The sequence below is a fragment of the Palaemon carinicauda genome, chromosome 16, assembly GCF_036898095.1.
Source record: "Palaemon carinicauda isolate YSFRI2023 chromosome 16, ASM3689809v2, whole genome shotgun sequence".
Classification (NCBI taxonomy): domain Eukaryota; kingdom Metazoa; phylum Arthropoda; class Malacostraca; order Decapoda; family Palaemonidae; genus Palaemon; species Palaemon carinicauda.
Genome location: NC_090740.1, coordinates 132,780,798 through 132,800,516, shown reverse-complemented (window position 1 = coordinate 132,800,516; position 19,719 = coordinate 132,780,798). Strand labels below are relative to the sequence as shown.

At 38.0% G+C, this 19,719-nt stretch overlaps 1 protein-coding gene across 1 annotated transcript in view; it reads right to left on the bottom strand.

The window, feature by feature from the left end:
• LOC137655140 (neurotrypsin-like) overlaps nucleotides 1–1,605 on the bottom strand; it is a 39,096-nt gene extending 37,491 nt beyond the window's left edge. The window contains exon 1 of the mRNA XM_068389017.1: nucleotides 1,463–1,605. The gene's annotated coding sequence lies outside the window, so the exon portion shown is untranslated. The remainder of the gene's footprint in view (nucleotides 1–1,462) is intronic.
• Nucleotides 1,606–19,719: the final 18,114 nt, after the last annotated feature.

Genomic DNA, 19,719 nt, shown 5'->3' with positions numbered 1-19,719 from the left:
ACTAAAATTAAACGAATCAACCAATCAACCCAATAAACCAATCATTCAATAAAGAAATAGATTAAATCAGTTTTTATCACGAAATTTAGATATTTGAAATACATTTAGTATATAGTTACATGAATATACTAAGATTTATCAGTTAATACGAGATAAAATTATATTAATTGTTCCATCTCCGATCCAAGTTGCGCTTTCGTATTGCCGACAAAGGGAGACAATCTTTTCGCCGACTGCAGTCTCGGTTGCGAAATCTTTCGCCATTGGCATTGGTACTACATTGACCTACACAAAGATTACAAACAAACAACAACATAATTAAAGCATTGATACCTATACAGAGATCAAATGTAATTAAATCTGAGCGACTAGCCCCAGCAATGTAGGTACATACATGTTGTTAGGTGATTTAGCTTTAGATATTAGGTGACTTGGTCGTTTGATTTGACCGGATACCCCTGCGATCAGTGACCAACCCCCTTTACCAAACCATGAGCGGTCTTGAACTCTTGTCCAACGGATTGTGAGTCGCTAACTTTCGTACCAGGCCATCATAACCTCCAGATGAGTTTAGTCCCGGTTTGCTTTTTCGTTTTGGATAAAATCAAACTTGCAATCAAACACGCTACAAGAAATGTGTATTTAAACCACGAGAAAGTACATAGACTTTTATAATGCTTCTATAAAAATAACACATAAGACAATATCTTAATGTGTCAATAAAGACGGGTATTAAAATCTTAATAATGAAGTACATAAATCCATATCCTGTTGGTCAGATTAAGAAAAACACGAGCCTATCACTTGCATATTTCGGTGAAGAAACACCTATCTCTATTACTAGTATGTCTAAATTGAAATATGTGCTAATAATTGGTGCGTTGGGAAGAAAGAGTAAATAGATCTCTGATTTGATGTTTCTATAATTAAGCAGAAAAACCTACAAAGACTGATGCTCATAAGTTAAGAAACTCACAAATCTATAAAAAATAATACACCTGTGAACAAAAGAACATGTATATTTTAATGAATAAAGATGTATATCGGATTATTAGATCTATAACGACCTACGTTGATCTTGGACATATGCATGAAACTGTCTTACATTTTAGGTTCATGAAATGTGAATTTCATAAATAAAAGAAGCTCATTAACTTATGAAATTTAAATTTTACTTATCATGGAACACATCAGCCTATAAAAGTCTTAATCCAACAAAAATAAAGAAATTAGTAAATCAGGCTTTTTGAAAACAATAAAAGATTCACTTCGATAAATTTAGAAACACTGGCCTACAGAGTGTAAAATTGATTAATAGACACATTGGTCACTTAAGAGTCATAATGGCCTTTAAATGAATATGGTTGAAAAGAATAAAAATAAATATTTCTGTTGAAAACACATCTTTCTAACAGACAACACCAATTCTGCAACTCGACAAACAGGGAAGAAAAATCACTACTCAGAGCACACAGGACTATCATCCACACCCTGACAAGGTTACAGCACAACTAAGATCTTTATATGACACACTTTCAGGCGTTGCTTATACAATGGTTCCCATAAAATGGTCTTGGTTATGGATCCTGGATCGGAAATACGATTTTGTCATGGCTCTGCATGAGCTCCCTAAACGGTTTTTTTTTTTTTTTTTTTTTTTTAAGGATGTTGTGATTTCAAGGGAGACGAATTGGAGCAAGAGTCCGCACATTTTGAGCTGTCAGCTGAATTGGCAGTTTGCCACATCAGTTGCACTGTTTGATGGATTTTATTTATTAGCAGTTTGTCACGTCCGTGACATTGTTTGATGGACTTTATTTATTAGTAGTTTGTCATGTCAGTTGCATTGTTTGATGGATTTTATTTATTAGCAGTTTGTCACGTCCGTGACAATGATGGATTTTATTTATTAGTAGTTTGTCATGTCAGTTGCATTGTTTGATGGATTTCATTTATTAGCAGTTTGTCACGTCAGTGACATTGTTTAATGGATTTTATTTATTAGTAGTTTGTCACGTCAGTTGCGTTGTCTGATGAATTCTATTTATTAGCAATTTGTCACATCAGTTACATTGTTTGTTGGATTTTATTTATTAGCAGTTTGTCACATCAGTTACATTGTTTGTTGGATTTTATTTATTAGCATTTTGTCATATCAATAACATTGTTTGATGGATTTTATTTATTAGCAGTTTGTCACATCAGTGACATTGTTTCATGGATTTTGTTTATTAGCAGTTTGTCACATCGGTTACATTGTTTCATGGATTTTATTTATTAGCATTTTGTCACGTCAGTGACATTGTTGGATGGATTTTATTTATTAGAAGTTTGTCACGTCAGTTGCGTTGTTTGATGAATTCTATTGATTAGCAATTTGTCAAATCAATAACATTGTTTGGTGGATTTTATTTATTAGCAGTTTGTCACATCGGTTACATTGTTTCATGGATTTTATTTATTAGCAGTTTGTCACATCAGTGACATTGTTTCATGGATTTTATTTATTAGCAGTTTGTCACATCGGTTACATTTTTTGATGGATTTTATTTATTAGCAGTTTGTCACATCGGTTACATTGTTTGATGGATTTTATTTATTAGCAGTATGTCACATTAGTTACATTGTTTGTTGGATTTTATTTATTAGCAGTTTGTCACATCAGTGACATTGTTTGATGGATTTTATTTATTAGCAGTTAATCATGTCAGTGACATTGTTTGGTGGATTTTATTTATTAGCAGTTTGTCACGTCAGTTGCATTTTTTGATGGATTTTATTTATTAGCAGTTTGTCACATCAGTGACATTGTTTCATGGATTTTATTTATTAGCAGTTTGTCACATCGGTTACATTTTTTGATGGATTTTATTTATTAGCAGTTTGTCACATCGGTTACATTGTTTCATGGATTTTATTTATTAGCAGTATGTCACATCGGTTACATTGTTTGTTGGATTTTATTTATTAGCAGTTTGTCACATCAGTGACATTGTTTCATGGATTTTATTTATTAGCAGTTTGTCACATCGGTTACATTGTTTGATGGATTTTATTTATTAGCAGTTTGTCACATCAGTTACATTGTTTGTTGGATTTTATTTATTAGCATTTTGTCATATCAATAACATTGTTTGATGGGTTTTATTTATTAGCAGTTAATCATGTCAGTGACATTGTTTGGTGGATTTTATTTATTAGCAGTTTGTCACGTCAGTTGCATTTTTTGATGGATTTTATTTATTAGCAGTTTGTCACATCAGTGACATTGTTTCATGGATTTTATTTATTAGCAGTTTGTCACATCAGTGACATTGTTTCATGGATTTTATTTATTAGCAGTTTGTCACATCGGTTACATTTTTTGATGGATTTTATTTATTAGCAGTTTGTCACATCGGTTACATTGTTTGATGGATTTTATTTATTAGCAGTATGTCACATCGGTTACATTGTTTGTTGGATTTTATTTATTAGCAGTTTGTCACATCAGTGACATTGTTTCATGGATTTTATTTATTAGCAGTTTGTCACATCGGTTACATTGTTTGATGGATTTTATTTATTAGCAGTTTGTCACATCAGTTACATTGTTTGTTGGATTTTATTTATTAGCATTTTGTCATATCAATAACATTGTTTGATGGGTTTTATTTATTAGCAGTTTGTCACATCAGTGACATTGTTTCATGGATTTTATTTATTAGCAGTTTGTCACATCGGTTACATTGTTTGATGGATTTTATTTATTAGCAGTTTGTCACATCAGTTACATTGTTTGTTGGATTTTATTTATTAGCATTTTGTCATATCAATAACATTGTTTGATGGATTTTATTTATTAGCAGTTTGTCACATCAGTTACTATGTTTGATGGATTTTGTTTATTAGCAGTTTGTCACGTCAGTTACATTGTTTGATGGATTTTATTTATTAGCAGTTTGTTACATCACTGACGTTGTTTTGATATATTTCGCTGAGTAGCTGTTTATCACATCAGTTGCATTGTTTGGTGGATTTTACTGATTAGCCACGTGTCACGACAGTGACATTGTTTGATGGATTTTATTGATAAACAGTCCGTCATGTCAGTTGCGTTTTTAATGGATTTCACTTATTAGCAGTTTGTCACGTCAGTGACATTGTTTGATGGATTTTACTGATTAAAAGTTTGTCATATCAGTTGCATTTTTTCATGGATTTTAGTTATTAGAGGTTTGTCACCTCCGTTGCATTATTTGGTGGATTTTACTGATGAGCAGTTTGTCACATCAGTTGCCTTGTTTAGTGAATCTTACTGATTAGCCGTTTGCCATGTCCGTTGCGTCTTTTCAATGGATTTCACCAATTTGCAGTTTGTCACATCAGTTGAGTTGTTTGGTGGATTTTACTGATTTGCAGTTTGTTACATCAGTTGCGTTGTTTGTAGGATTTTACTGATTAGCAGTTTGTCATGTCAGTGACATTGTTTGATAGATTTTACTGATCAACAGTATGTCGTGTCTGTTACGTTTTTGATGGATTTTACTTATTAACAGTTTGTCACGTCAGTTGCATTGTTTGGTAAATTTTACTGATTAGCAGTTTGTCGCCTCAGTTGTGTTGTTTGTTAAATTTTATTGATTAGCAGTTTGTCACGTCAGTTGTGTTGTTTGATGGAAATTGTCACGACTGGGATGGCATCTGCACGTGTAGATGGCTGGTGGGGAGGGAGTGAGGAGAACTTGGGAGGAACATGTTAAAGGGAGAAGATCGAGAGGGAGGCAGAGAAATGGATGGCGAGATAATGTGAAGGATGATATAGAGAGAAGAGGATTGGTTAGAGAGGATGCCTTTGATAAAAAGCAACTGGCAACTGACCCCTTAATGTAAGGATAACGGTGGAAAAGAAACGGTGTGCCCTCAAGCAAGAGAGCTCTAACACAAGACACTGGAGGGTCAGGGTGCAAAGAGCTTCCTACAATAGTTAAGTGTTTTTTTCTGAACTTACCAGAGTGGCACTTGCAAGATAATGTAAGGTATAGATTGTTCAGTGTTATCAATTTTGTCAGAAAATTAGAGAATTGGTAAAGGTTGTTCTAGACTTTGGACAACTGTAGGCAGATTATAGAGACTTAACTAGAGAAAGATCCCACTTTAAAGCCCTCTAGTTGTGGTATCTCGATGGGTAGCTGGTGCCTTTGGCCAGCCTAAGACCAGAAAGAAAATTAACCATCACTGAATTTTGTACAGCTGGAAATATTGGAATGAATGACCTGAAAGGAGGAATTGCCAAAATGTATAAAGGTTGCAGAAATGATGATCTTCAGAGACCAGCTTTACACGTCATGGCACCCGTGATGGAAGCGAATATTCTATTGTGTTTCTGCCTTTTTTCTAATCAGTAAAACGTCAATCTTATGTTTCTCATGTTTGATCATTCCCATATTTCGATCGATACGATGACCCTTAACTAGATCTTTAACAGAAGAATAAATCAAAAGCGGCAGATCTTTGGCATTATACAGTACACGTGAACCTCAGAAAACTCAGATCCAATACAGAATTACTCTTTAAACTCTATTTCTATAACGCAGGCACGATTCGTCTTTATTATTATTTTAACGAGCTAACCTGGAACCCTAAGTAGAATGTTACAAGTACAAGGGTACAACAGGGAAAGCAGCCCAGTACAGAATAGGAAAAAGTAAATAATAAACAAGAAAAGATGATAACTAAATGATAATAACAACAACCTGAGAACCATATATATATATATATATATATATATATATATATATATATATATATATATATATATATATATATATATACATATACATATATATATATATGTATATATATATATATATATATATATATATATATATATATATATATATATATACATATATATATATACATATATGACGCAAAGGGACTCGGTTAGATTTCGCTAATCTTCTCTATCTTGAGCTTTTATTTCAATACCTCTCCATTTATCATCTCCCACGTCACGTTTCATAGTCTTCAGCCAAGTAGGCCTGAGTGGAGCCCAGATGAAAGTTTGGTGAACTAATCGCTCTTGGGGAGTGCGAAGAGCATGCCCAAATCATATCTATGTACCCCTCACCATGATCTCATCTACATATCCCACTCGAGTAATCTCTCTTATAGTTTCATTTATAATCCGGATCTGTCATTTAACTCCCAATATTCTTTGTTCTCAAATCTACAAAATCTGTTGGATATTGTTTCATTGTTATACCATGAAATATGTCCATACAGTAACACCGATCTAACTAAACTGATATGTAGCCTGATTTTTATATGTAATTTCAGGCTATTTGATTTCCAAATTTTATTTCACCTAGCCATTGTGTGATTTGCTTTTTTCAATCTTTCATTGAACTCCAATTCTTAAGACCCTTTATTGGAGATCATAGTTCCTAAATATTTAAATGATTCCACCTCATTAATCCTTACAATGATATTTCATCTTCCATAGCATATTCTGTTCTCATCATCTCTGCTCTTCTTCTATTTATCTTTAGCCGAATCTCATATGATATTTCATGCATTCTGGTAAGCAAGCTTTGCAAGTCATGTGTCGGCTTTGCAAGTCATGTGTCGTTTTCCTAATGAGGACAGCATACTCTAGGTCCGCTAATTTCCTGTTACCAATCCAGTCCAATCCTTCTCTGCCATCCCCAACTGTTCTGGGCATTACGAAATCCATGAGGAGTATAAATAACATAGGTGATAACACATTCCTTTTGAGTAATCCACTGTTCACTGTAAATTTATGTGACAGGGCTTCACTAACATTAACTTTGCACTTGCTGTGCTCATGAACAGGCTTAATCAAATTTACACATTTGAGAGGAGCTCCATAATAACGCAGGACTCTCCACAAAATTGGCCGGTGCACACTATCAAAGGCTTTTTCATAGTCCACAAATGCCATCTAAAGTGGATTTCTATATTCTGCTGCCATCGAAAGTCAATAGGCGTAGGAGTTGATGATACATATATATATATATATATATATATATATATATATATATATATATATATATATATATGTATATATATATATATATATATATATATGAGAGAGAGAGAGAGAGAGAGAGAGAGAGAGAGAGAGAGAGAGAGACTGGGGTGATGGTTTTTGAAAATGCAGATTAAAGATAGAGATGCAGAAAAATACGAGGAATAAACAATCTCTTAGTAAACTACATATCATTTCACTAACCAGTTTATCAAAATTGTCCATAAAAAAACAAAATTGTAAAGTAATTTCAAAAACTCATTCTTTATTCTTGAGAAATTTGAATTAACTTTGAGAATATCCAATAACTTATCGACCTCCTGCTTACCAAACTGTGCTCCATTCACTGTAGGGTGGTGGTAGCTGGGAGCGGTGTCCTTAAACAGGCATCACTCCACCGAACATGTAATTCCCAAGGCAGAACCGTTTCCCCGTCATTAAACCTTACTAAATGTTTACAAGGTGAAGGATTGACATTACACTCAAACTCGGCTTTTTTTTCCAAGAAATAAGATTTTTTGAAACTGTTGTAAGGTTATTTGTACATAAAATTGCCTTGTACGGTATCGAATTGCTCTACCGAGCATTACCTCTCGCGATGTGAGCACAAGATATGCCGTGTAAGTGGCAGAAAGGTCATACTGTCACAGACTATAAAACGCAAAGAGAAGCCCTCTCCACCTATCTTGGTATACCTCCAGCCAATGTACTGTCGCAATTCATTTTCCTCGTATCACCCAGCAGGAAACGACTTCTCACATATTTGCCCAGATTCTTAGCTCGGTGGCTTTTCCCTTCTCTGTAATACGCCACTTGGAATTAATGTTCCCTTGGAATTCACCGATTCAGTTTCACCCTCTCTAAGTCTTCTGCATTCAGTAGGAATATATATATATATATATATATATATATATATATATATATATATATAAATTTATATATATACACACATATATATATATATATATATATATATATATATATGTGTGTGTGTGTGTGTGTGTATGTGTAAACGTATACACTATACATATATAATATATATATTTACATACCTAACAAAATGCCATTCCCATTTTCCCTTTAAATGGATTAGCTCTAAAAGATGTTAGTTGTCCCTTGTCAGTCAAAATATTGACGCAATATTGGTTATTAGAAGAGGGCTTCCTTCACAAGATGCGAGTGACAAATTATTGTCGTCAAAAAATTATTGTCTGCGAATTCTTTAGCTTTCTGGTCTTCAAAATGAGGTTCATAGTTCCTTTCCTTGTTCTTTTCGACTATTGTTGTGAACCACCAAGGTTGGATAACAATAAGGTAGTAAATCTGCAGAATACGTAAAAAAAATCCCTAAATCACTACGCTCAGATTATGAATCGAACCCCGACGTTCTAGCTGGTAAAAAGTATATCAGGACCATATATATATATATATATATATATATATATATATATATATATATATATATATATATATATATGTGTGTGTGTGTGTGTGTGTGTGTGTGTGTGTGTGTGTGTGTGTGTGTGTGTGTGAGTGAGTGTGGAGGGGGGGAAGCATGTGCAGTACCTGTACGCTTTTTGTTATTATTATTATTATCATTATTAGCTACAACCCTAGTTGGAAAAGCATTAGGCTATACTGTAAGCCCAAGGCTCCAACAGGGAAAATAGCCCAATGAGGAAAGGAAGTAAGAAAACAAATAGAACAGTGCGCCCGAGTGTACCCTCAAGCAAGAGAACTCTAACCCATGACAGTGCAAGACCTACACTGGTAAAAGAACTGTCATTTTGATCGGAAATTCTCCGTAAAAATATACTGTTCTCAGTCGTATTTTAGTAAAATACAGGCGACCGTATTTTTTACAATACTTTATCACCTTTTACGGGTTGTTGACCGTAATATCATTCCTTTACGTTAATATATCCGTTTTTAAAACGGTAAAGACCTGGCAATTACAAAAAAAAAAAATTATCATATGAATTATATGATTTATGGCCTGATATAAGTAAGACTCTTTTACAAACTCATTTGTCTGGCAGAGTAACTTTAAAATGTGTAAAAAATTGTTGTTTAAGAAATTTCTTTTATAATGAACAATAAAAGATTATATATATATATATATATATATATATATATATATATATATATATATATATATGTATATATATATAAATGTGATTTGAATTATTTAGAATTGGTTTCAAAGACAATTTCTTCAAAACGGCAAGATTTTTTTTTTTATTTTCGTTCATCTGCTTGAGTATAGAATCTTATAGTTGTTATTTGCGAGAACAAAAAGTTATGTAAGGAGGAGTTTAGATGTATCACCAAAAATTAATGAAGTTGGATATTAAGTATTCCCTACGAAATATGATGAGAACAAATAAAAGATATTCACAAATAAGAGATTTTAAATATCCGAATAACGCATATGTGCGCGAGAGGGCTTCTATTTGGCAATTTAGTTCTGGTAAGTATAGTATAAATTAGTTAACTTTTATTGTAGCTCCAATTGTATAGCCTGCTATCCTTTTTCAATAGAACCTAATACAATGCTTAAATCTATTCTTGTCGCTTTTATTATTATTATTATTATCATTATTACTATCCAAGCTACAACCCTAGTTGGAAAAGCAAGATGCTATAAGCCCAGGGGCTCCAATAGGGAAAAATAGCCCAGTGAGGAAAGGAAATAAGGAAATAAATAAATGATGAGAACAAATTAATAATAAGTCATTCTAAAAATAGTAATAACGTCAGAACAGATATGTCATGTATAAACTATTAACAACGTCATAAACAAATATGTCATATATAAACTATAAAAAGACTCATGTCCGCCTGGTTTACATAAAAACATTTACTCCAACTTTGAAATTTTTAAGTTCTACTGATTCAACTACCCGATTAGGAAGATCATTCCACAACTTGGTAACAGCTGGAATAAAACTTCTAGAGTACTGTGAGGTATTGAGCCTCATGATGGAGAAGGCATGGCTATTAGAATTAACTGCCTGCCTAGTATTGCGAACAGGATGGAATTGTTCAGTGAGATCTGAATGTAAAGGATTTTCAGAGTTATGAAAAATCTAATGCAACATGCATAATGAACTAATTGAACGACGGTGCCAAAGATTAATATCTAGATCAGGAATAAGAAAGTTAATAGACCGTAAGTTTCTGTCCAACAAATTAAGATGAGAATCAGCAGGTGAAGACCAGACAGGAGAACAATACTCAAAACAAGGTAGAATGAAAGAATTAAAACAATTCTTCAGAATAGATTGATCACCGAAAATCTTTAAAGACTTTCTCAATAAGCCAGTTTTTTGTGCAATTGAAGAAGACACAGACCTAATGTGTTTCTCAAAAGTAAATTTGCTGTCGAGAATCACACCTAAAATTTTTAAAGATTCAACAAATTGAAAGAAACATTATCAATACTGAGATCCGGATGTTGAGGACCCAACGTCCTTGACCTACTTACAATCATACTTTGAGTTTTGTTAGGATTCAACTTCATACCCCATAATTTGCACCATGCACTAATTTTAGCTAAATCTCTATTAAGGGATTTACCAACCCCAGATCTACATTCAGGGGATGGAATTGATGCAAAGAGAGTAGCATAATCTGCATATGCAACAAGCTTGTTTTCTAGGCCAATTCACATGTCATGTGTATATAGTATGAAAAGTAATGGGCCAAGAAGACTACCCTGTGGAACACCGGATATCACATTCCTATACTCACTATGGTGCCCATCAACAACAACTCTTTGAGATCTATTACTTAAAAAATCAATAATAATGCTAAGAAACGACCCATCCACTCCCAACTGTTTGAGTTTGAAAACAAGGGCCTCATGATTAACACGGTCAAAGGCAGCACTAAAATCAAGGCCAGTCATACGAACTTCCTGACCACAATCAAGGGATTTCTGTACAGCATTGGAGATTGTAAGAAGGGCATCACATACTCCAAGGCCTTTACAAAAACCAAATTGCAAACTAGGGAATAGATGATTACCTTCAGCAAACCTATTAAGACGTTTTGCCAGAAGACGTTCAAAAACTTTAGATAATATAGGAGTTATGGAAATTAGGTGGTAATCAGTTGGACTTGAGCTACCACAAACACATTTTCATAGAGGAGTAACGTTACCAATTCTCCAACAAGTGCTAAAAAAACGGATTTAGAGCGAAGTGAAAAATCTATTTTTGGGTGATATAGCCATGTTGTCCTGATAGAAGGTTCCTTTAAGTAGCTTCCTAGGGTATATTTGACTACAGCGATATTCCCAGAGAATTTAACTTAAGGTCTCCAGAATTCTAACTCCTGGCACAAATATCCTTAAAGTTTCCTTTAAGGATATTGCATAATATCAGGGGACATATTCTTGACACGCCACATAGCAATCTTCACCCCGCATAGCGTTTACGCTTCGAGGGGGAAAGTGGCAAAATAAAAGAGGAGCCGTTGTTAAGGTTCCCTTCCTCCGTTACTGTTTGAGTTCCTAGATGGCGCCATCATCGCCGCCATCTTTATTCATTTTTCGGTAGCGAACTCGCTTGGTGATTTTCCCGGTAGCTCTCTCAGTATTTTGAATTTATCATGCAATCTCCAGCTTCTTCTGCCTCTGGAAAGTTGAGTATTTGATCTTTACGTTGTATAAATTTAGCTCTTGCCCTAAAGTAAAAAATTAAGTCAAAATTAAGTTAATTTTTGCCAGAACTATTGCCTGAACCGGAGGCGTCTTCGGCACTGTCGTTCGTAACGCATGAGTTATTTAGTTAGCCAGAACGACTTTCCCGGTATAATAGCATAAATAGAATTAGCTATTTAGTCTTCATTGCTAGGAATTAATTATATTATGCCGACAGTATTCACATTAGTTTCGGCGATTTAGGTAGCCAATCTTGTTTACGCTAGGCTTCCTATCCTAGGCGTTCTAGTTTACTTTCATGCATGATATAATAAGCATTCCTTTTGTTATTGAAATTAAATGAAGATATTAGGCAATTTATACATGTAAGATATATCGATTACATATAAACATTTCCTCCTCTAAGATAGTATACGAGAAAGCTTCAATGAATTAGGTAGTTGATCTCACTGTCACTAGGCTAGTAGCCTAGTGGCTTTAGTATACTTTCATACATACTCCCCGGTTACCCTCGTGTATAGGGTAATCCTTCCTTCCCTCTGAGTGTAGCCTTAGTCTACAACCCTAGTTGGTTGTGCCTCGAGTTGTCATTCAGGCAGGACTAGGCTAGGGTTTTTCTGCCCCGTCCCTTAGCTGCAGATGGTAAGCTTTGGGTGTAGGTCACAACCTCAGAGTACATTGTCGTGTGCCGGCAGCTGATTGGTAGGGTGAATAAGTATTCCCCTGTCGGTTTACGCTGTCGGCATGGGAGGTTAAGCCTCCCTAGACTGCACTTGAAGGGGTCATATGATTTACCTTTCTCCCTGTGGTCTAGTAGAGTAGTCCTGTGTTTGCAGACCCTAGGCTGAGGAATAGATATTCTTCTGCCGCCTAGGATGGCGCCAGCACTGGAACTCTGTTTTCTTTCGTGTTTAAGGGTGGGGGCTAGATAGCTGCCGGCCCCTTAACTGTATTGGCAGACCCTAGGCTGGAGAATAGATTCTCCTTCTGCCTAGGATGACGCCAATACTGAAACAGAGCTTCCTTAGGGTGTGATAAGACCGGCATCCAGCCGGCTCCTTTCACACCTTATACAGGACCCTTTTCCCTCCCCCCTCTCTCCTTTAGTGATGGCCTAGTCATCACAACCCTTTGGCCGTCGTCCTGCAATCTCACCGCTTGCCAGCAGGTTGTAGGGCCGGCTTGGGCTTCTGCTTGTATGGCCTAGTGGCCCAGCTTTCCCTTTTGGACATAAGGCCCCGGGATAGCTGTGTCGGCGGGACCAGCTGCCGGCAGAAGATCCCTTTGCTATAGAATATTCTTCAGGCCTCTCTTGGACTGCCATTCACAACCTGTGTCCGACAGAGACCGACAATGGCGGTGCATGGGTGGAAGCCTGAATATCTTATATTCTCCCCTTCCATTTGAACCCTCATTCCAGAGGAAGGAAGCGAGATAGTACTCTTACGTCATCCTTCACTCCTTGCTTACTCTCTCTATCGGCTAGTGCCACCAGGTATTAACCTAACCGGCGACTGCCGGCCACTACCCTAGCAGGCAAGATGCTGGCTGGATTTGTGCGCCTACAGCCAATGAGCCACTGGCACAACTGACTTGGCCGACAAGAGCCGGCCGAATTCTGATCACCGGCCACTACCCTGTCAGATAGGATGCTGACTGGGCTAGTGCGCCGACAGCCAGTGACCCGCCGGCGACCGGCAAGCCGCCGGCCACCATTCCAGTCGATGTTGTGCCAGCTGAACTGTGCCCTAGGTGCTAGCCTTGCCGGCAACATGCCGGCTAGAACTACAGTATATGTCTATACAGTAGCCAGTATATTTGCAGTATAGATCATACTGCAAACAGAAAACTATGGTATAAAAGTATACAGTAGATAAATTTCCAACATACTCTGTGTGTCCAGGTGCAGTCTATTGTTGAGATCATATAAGATAAGGAAAGAAATTCTCTTTCCATATACTGATAGATGGTCAGTTACGAATGACCCTCATTATTAATCCTTTTGGAAGTTGGTGTTAAGTTACATGTATCTATCCTTATAGGTTAGAACTCTTCCAATGGGCCTCCTGTGGAGGATAACCCTAGGCCTTAATTTTGAGGTAGGTCACAGCAATTGGCTGGGCAAGAAACACACGTATGTGTCTTTCCTAATTAATTTCTAGCTTATCTATCCTAAGCTATATGCAATAAAATAAAATAGAAAATATTATTAATAATATTTATTAGTTTATCTAGTGAGATGAACTATCTTATACTCATTTTATTTTCCTCTCTTTACAGTAGGACCATGTGAAGTGCAGCAGTATCTACTGCAACGTTCGTAGCAAGGACTTCTGCGGCCACAAGGAGTGCAGGACGCACTCCCACTGTTCTATCACCAAGGGACCTCTCAAATATTGGGACCCCCAGGTATGTAATGTGTGCAAAGCCTTGCTTACTGAAGCCTTTGAAGACCCCAAGACAAAGGAATCAAGGGATGCAGCTCGGAGTAAGCTGCGTAGATGGGTTCATAGCTTCCAGAAAAATGCCACGGGGCCTTACCTCCCGAATGAACGAATGAGGGCCTATCTGTTCCCTAGAGTATCTGCGGATGCTGTTATACCACAGCCTCACCCTGAGATCCTTTTGTCCAGATTTCCGTAGATATGGACTTCTCGGATGCGATGAAGGACATCCATCTAGACGAGAGGATGTCAGAGGTGTCAGAAGTCACCGAAAAGGACCTTCTTGTGGAAGGTCAGGAAGAGGAGTCTATGTTGGCTCCGGAAACAGAAGAGGATGAAGTCGAAACGGTGTCTGTTTCATTGGTTCCAGCCCCAGAACCAGTGCCCTCTACGTCTTCTGCTCCTCCATCTGGTGCAACAGACAAGACCCTGTCTGCCATCATGGCCATGATGGAAACATTCCAAAAGCAGAGTGAAGAAAGGGAAGCTGCATTGAGGAAGGAGATTCATCAGCTTGCAGCGTCCCATGGGTCTCCTAGGAGACTCAATGTTAAAGATCTTCCCTCGTGCTCTGAGGTAAACCCATGGAGGCATGCTGAGTACATGCCAATCACGAATGAGAAGATTTTTATCTCAGAAAAGCTGGGAGCTGTCCTTATCAAGGACATTGAACTCTGGCCCAGCTTTGAGTCTTATCCAGACTGCTTTGTCCGTCTAAAGGCAGAGCACGTATCCAAAGAGGAGACAGAGCCAAAAGAGGTCATAGTGCTTGACCATGCAAAGGGTCAAGGTGCCAGCCCTGAGTAAGAAACACTCTTCCTTTCTTGCTCCAGCTACAATGGCCTTTCCCTTTGCCGAAAAAGGGTTCAAGGCGGTGATGAAGGCAGGGGAAGCTGGGAAACCTTGCCCTACACTGGAGGAGTGTGGGCCCCTTTCCCTAGCCCTGCCTACGGATCACAAGGACTGGAAGGATATACAGCTTACCTTCTCAGTCGGGAAGTTGGAGGCGGATATCTCTGGACGTCACAGTGAGAACCTTCCTAAGTTGTCTGACTTTCTCCTACGCAGGGAGCAGGAGACGAAGGAAAGGCTTGCTGCCTCTCTGTCCCTCCAGACCACCTTGGAGGCAATGGCCAGTGGGCATAGATCCCCAGATATGTTCATGGTCGTGGCCAAAACACATTTGGCAACCCTGATCAAAGACTTCTACGGCTTTGTTAGGGCTAGAATGGCTTGCAGGGAGTTCGTGTTTGCCTCGGCTGCGGTAAAACATGAACCCAGGAAGTTGATATCTTCCAACATCTGGGGAAAGGACCTCTTCCCAAGTGAAGTGGTCAAGGAGATAGTCGACAGTGCCGCCACGGAGAACAGGATCCTTCTCCAAAAGTGGGGTATGTTAGCTAAAAGGAAGTCTTCCCCAGATGAGGGTCCCCAACCGAAAAGGAAGACAAAGAGGCCAAGGTTGCCCTCTCGCCCCACAAGACAACACCAGCAACTTCCCATGACTGTGGTGTCCCAGATGGTGGCACAGCCCCAACCCACCTACCAGATGGTACCCCAGCAAGTGGTGATTTAGTCACCAGCCTTCACTCCCGCCTATGAGAGGCAGACCACTACCTTTCGCCCTAAAGGTAGAGGGTCAAGTAGGGGTTCCTCTAGACATCTCTCAAGAGGAAGAGGGGGTAGGGGAGGACGCAGTCAAGGAGGCAAGCCCTCCAGAACCCAGAAGCAATGAGATGTTTCCGGTAGGAGGAAGACTCCAACTATTCCGGGATCGCTGGACCTTCGATCCCTGGGCCCACAGCCTGATCAAGAACGGACTAGGTTGGAGCTGGAAGGCAGCTCCACCATCATTTCCTCAATTCTTCCAACAGTCCCCCCCCCCCTTTCTGGAAAATTATACCCGAGAACTCTTGAGCAAACAGGTGATAAGGAGGGCAAATTCCATCAAGTTCTAAGGAAGGCTGCTTTGTGTTCCCAAGAAGGACTCAGACAAACTCAGAGTCATTCTGGACTTGTCACCACTCCACAAATTCATAGAAAACGACAAGTTCAAGATGCTGACCCTTCAACACATAAGGACCCTATTACCCAAAAGGGCTTACACAGTGTCCGTAGACATGGCAGATGCCTATTGGCACATTCCGATCAATCGCCAACTCTCCTCCTACCTAGGATTCAGGCTACAAAAAAGAAAGTATAGAATTCTTAGAGGAATATGTCTAAATCTACCAGAAGGCAATATGAGTCGTCTTGGAAAAAGTGGGTTGCTTTTGTCAAAGCAAGTAAACCAAAATAAATCTCAACAGATTTCTGTTTATCCTTCTTTATTCATCTTCATGAACAAGGTTTAGCAGCCAACACAATAACTACGTGTAAATCTGCCTTGACTAGACCCTTGCTTTACGCTTTCCAAGTAAACTTTTCTAATGAACTCTTTAACAAGATTCCTAAGGCCTGTGCTAGGCTTATGCCTGCAGCACCTCCAAAGCCCATCTCATGGTCTTTGGATAAGGTAATACACTTTGCCTCAATGTTGGACAATGAGAACTGCTCTCTAAAAGATTTGACTCAAAAAGTTATATTCTTGTTTGCTCTAGCCTCAGGGGCTAGAGTTAGTGAGATAGTGGCCCTTCCTCGGGAAGAGGGCCATATTTAGTTTATGGAAATGGGAGAACTGAATCTCTTTCCTGACCCAACGTTTCTTGCCAAGAACGAGCTACCCACCCGGAGGTGGGGTCCCTGGAGAATCTGCCCTTTGAAGGAAGATGTCTCGCTGTGTCCAGTAGAGTATCTAAAGGTCTATCTTCGTAGAACTTCAGACTTCGGGGGAGGACAGCTCTTTAAAGGGGAAACATCGGACTCAGACTTATCCCTGAAACAACTAAGGGCGAAGATCGCCTACTTCATTCACAGAGCGGATCCTGACAGTACACCCGCAGGTCATGATCCTAGAAATATTGCTTCGTCATTAAATTTTTTCCAGTTCATGGATTTCGAGCGTCTTCGCTCGTATACTGGATGGAAGTCATCCAGAGTGTTTTTCAAGCACTATGCGAAGCAAGTGCAAGAATTAAAGAGATATGTGGTGGCGGCAGGTGGTGCACTAAAACCTGTCGTTTAGTGCTGCGAGGAACAGTGAATTATTTGGGACTATAATTCTCTAGGGTGTACATGTTGGCACCTTACAGTGCAACATGGTAAGTGAAATGTCATCAAGGTGACATTATGGACCGTTCCAGTGTCTAAAGGTTAAGAAACATAGACTTAACACTAATGCCATGTGTTTTTTATGCAAGTGTAAATAGACAGACGTTTTCAGAAATATATTAGAAAATTATTGAATTTTCAATTGAGTGGCATGAACTTTTGTTTACTGATGAAACAAGTATTTCTGATCTGGCATATATTCTCTATGTTTATTATTATTATTCTCTTACATTTCTTATGTTATTATGAGATGTATGCTGAATTACTATCTATTGATTGCCAATAAATATCTTGTTATTATTTGCGTCTTATTTCGCCCCAAATATATATAAATAAAGTTATATATGAGCATTACTTTTTTATTCCTTATTACTCTGCAAAATAACATAGAACAACTGAAGTAACTTTGTTCCTAAATGTATACAAACCTTTTCTGCCCATGCATACCTTGTTTTGACATGGATATAAACTTATCTGTTGTGGTATACAGTTGAGCTGATATACCTTGGATGCTATGGTGGCTTATGTGAACCTTTGTTCGTTTTGAAAATACAAACTTTGACTGGTGGGGCATACAGCGAGACCCATATGCCCTTTTGTTGCTAAGTTGGTCATATGTAATATGCAATCTTCGAGACTTTTTCTTAAGTCTAGTATGACTCTTCCCTGTAGGGGGCAGGAAGCACTAACATAGTTCATGATTAGAAGCAATGACGTATAATGGTAACGTCATAAGTCTCTAAGGTCTAAAGGGACCAAGGAAATATTGTCTTGAGGTTAAGACACAATTGGATAATCCACAGATACATTAATGCTCTGGTAAACTTCCATCAGGACGACATGGCCTGAGCCCAAAAAAACGGATTTTGAGCGAAGTGAAAAATCTGTTTTTTGGGTGATATAGCAATGTCGTCCTGAAGGACCCGCCCTCCTTTCTATGAAAGGCCTTGGTAGGATCCCTCCCAATAATACTGTATCTGTAGCACCTGCTCAACGCTACAAGGAATAAAGATGGCGGCGATGATGGCACCATCTAGGAACTCAAACAGTAACGGAGGAAGGGAACCTTAACAACGGCTCCTCTTTTATTTTGCCACTTTCCCCCTCGAAGCGTAAACGCTATGCGGGGTGAAGATTGCTATGTGGCGTGTCAAGAATACATCCCCTGATATTATGTGATATCCTTAAAGGAAACTTTAAGCATATTCGCGCCAGGAGTTAGAATTCTGGAGACCTTAAGTTAAATTCTCTGGGAATATCACTGTAGTCAAATATACCCTTGGAAGCTACTTAAAGGAACCTTCTATCAGGACGACATGGCTATATCACCCAAAAATAGATTTTTCACTCTGCTCAAAATCCGTTTTTATAAAAAACAAAGGAAAAATACCATTTGGGTCAACACCTCCATAAGCATCAAGGTCCATCAACAGAGCTTTAATTTCATGAGATCGAAAAGCTAAACTAATAAGTTTAGCCTCAGGAAAACAGGAATGAGGAAGTTCAAGTTTTCATTACTCTGTTTACAGTCAAAAACATCAGCCAAAAGGGTTGCCTTTTCCTTTGGACAGTGAGTGACTGAGCCATCTGGTTTAAGTAAAGGAGGAACTGTTGCATCTACAGCAAAGAGTGCAGATTTAAGGATAGACCACCATTTATGTTCCTGAGATGTACCAGAAAGGGTTTCTTTCATCTTGTATTACATCATCTGTTATCATATTAAGACTAAAAATACGCAAGAGTAACATTCTTTAAGCCTAATATGTAATGATTTCAACTAGTTTTCTAGTTCTATTTGCAACTAATACTCTGTAGAGCAAGTGTGCTTGTGGAGGGGATTGTGTTATTTTTATCGAGTATATTCAAAAGATATAACCTGATACAATGGCAATTCTAACAATTTGATATTTTAAAATCCCAAATAATGCCAATATATAAAAAAATACTAATTGAGTAACTCCAATGACTTGTTTAGTAACCTGATTAAGCGCAAAGTGTGCTTTTGATTGGACTTTAGAGCATCCAGGTGTCGATGACACTTCGGGAATGAATTGATTTGCATATCTGGATTATTCTGCATCTGGGTGCTGCCTGTCTAGGGAAGATCACACATCCAATAATAAGAAAACCTGGCTTATGGTGTAGCTGTAGCCCGGGGTTTTAGTCCCCACCCCCAATTGAAGTTACAGTTCAGTACAAAGTCTTTATGATTTATTTATTTGCCTATTCCCTCATTTGGTGGTGTTTAAAGAAATCTATATTTTCACAGGGCTAGCCATTATATATCAAACAAATGAATACGAATTACCTTCCAATGCAAATTCCTTTTCCAAATCAAGTAACATTTAGGGAAATCAAATCCTGGA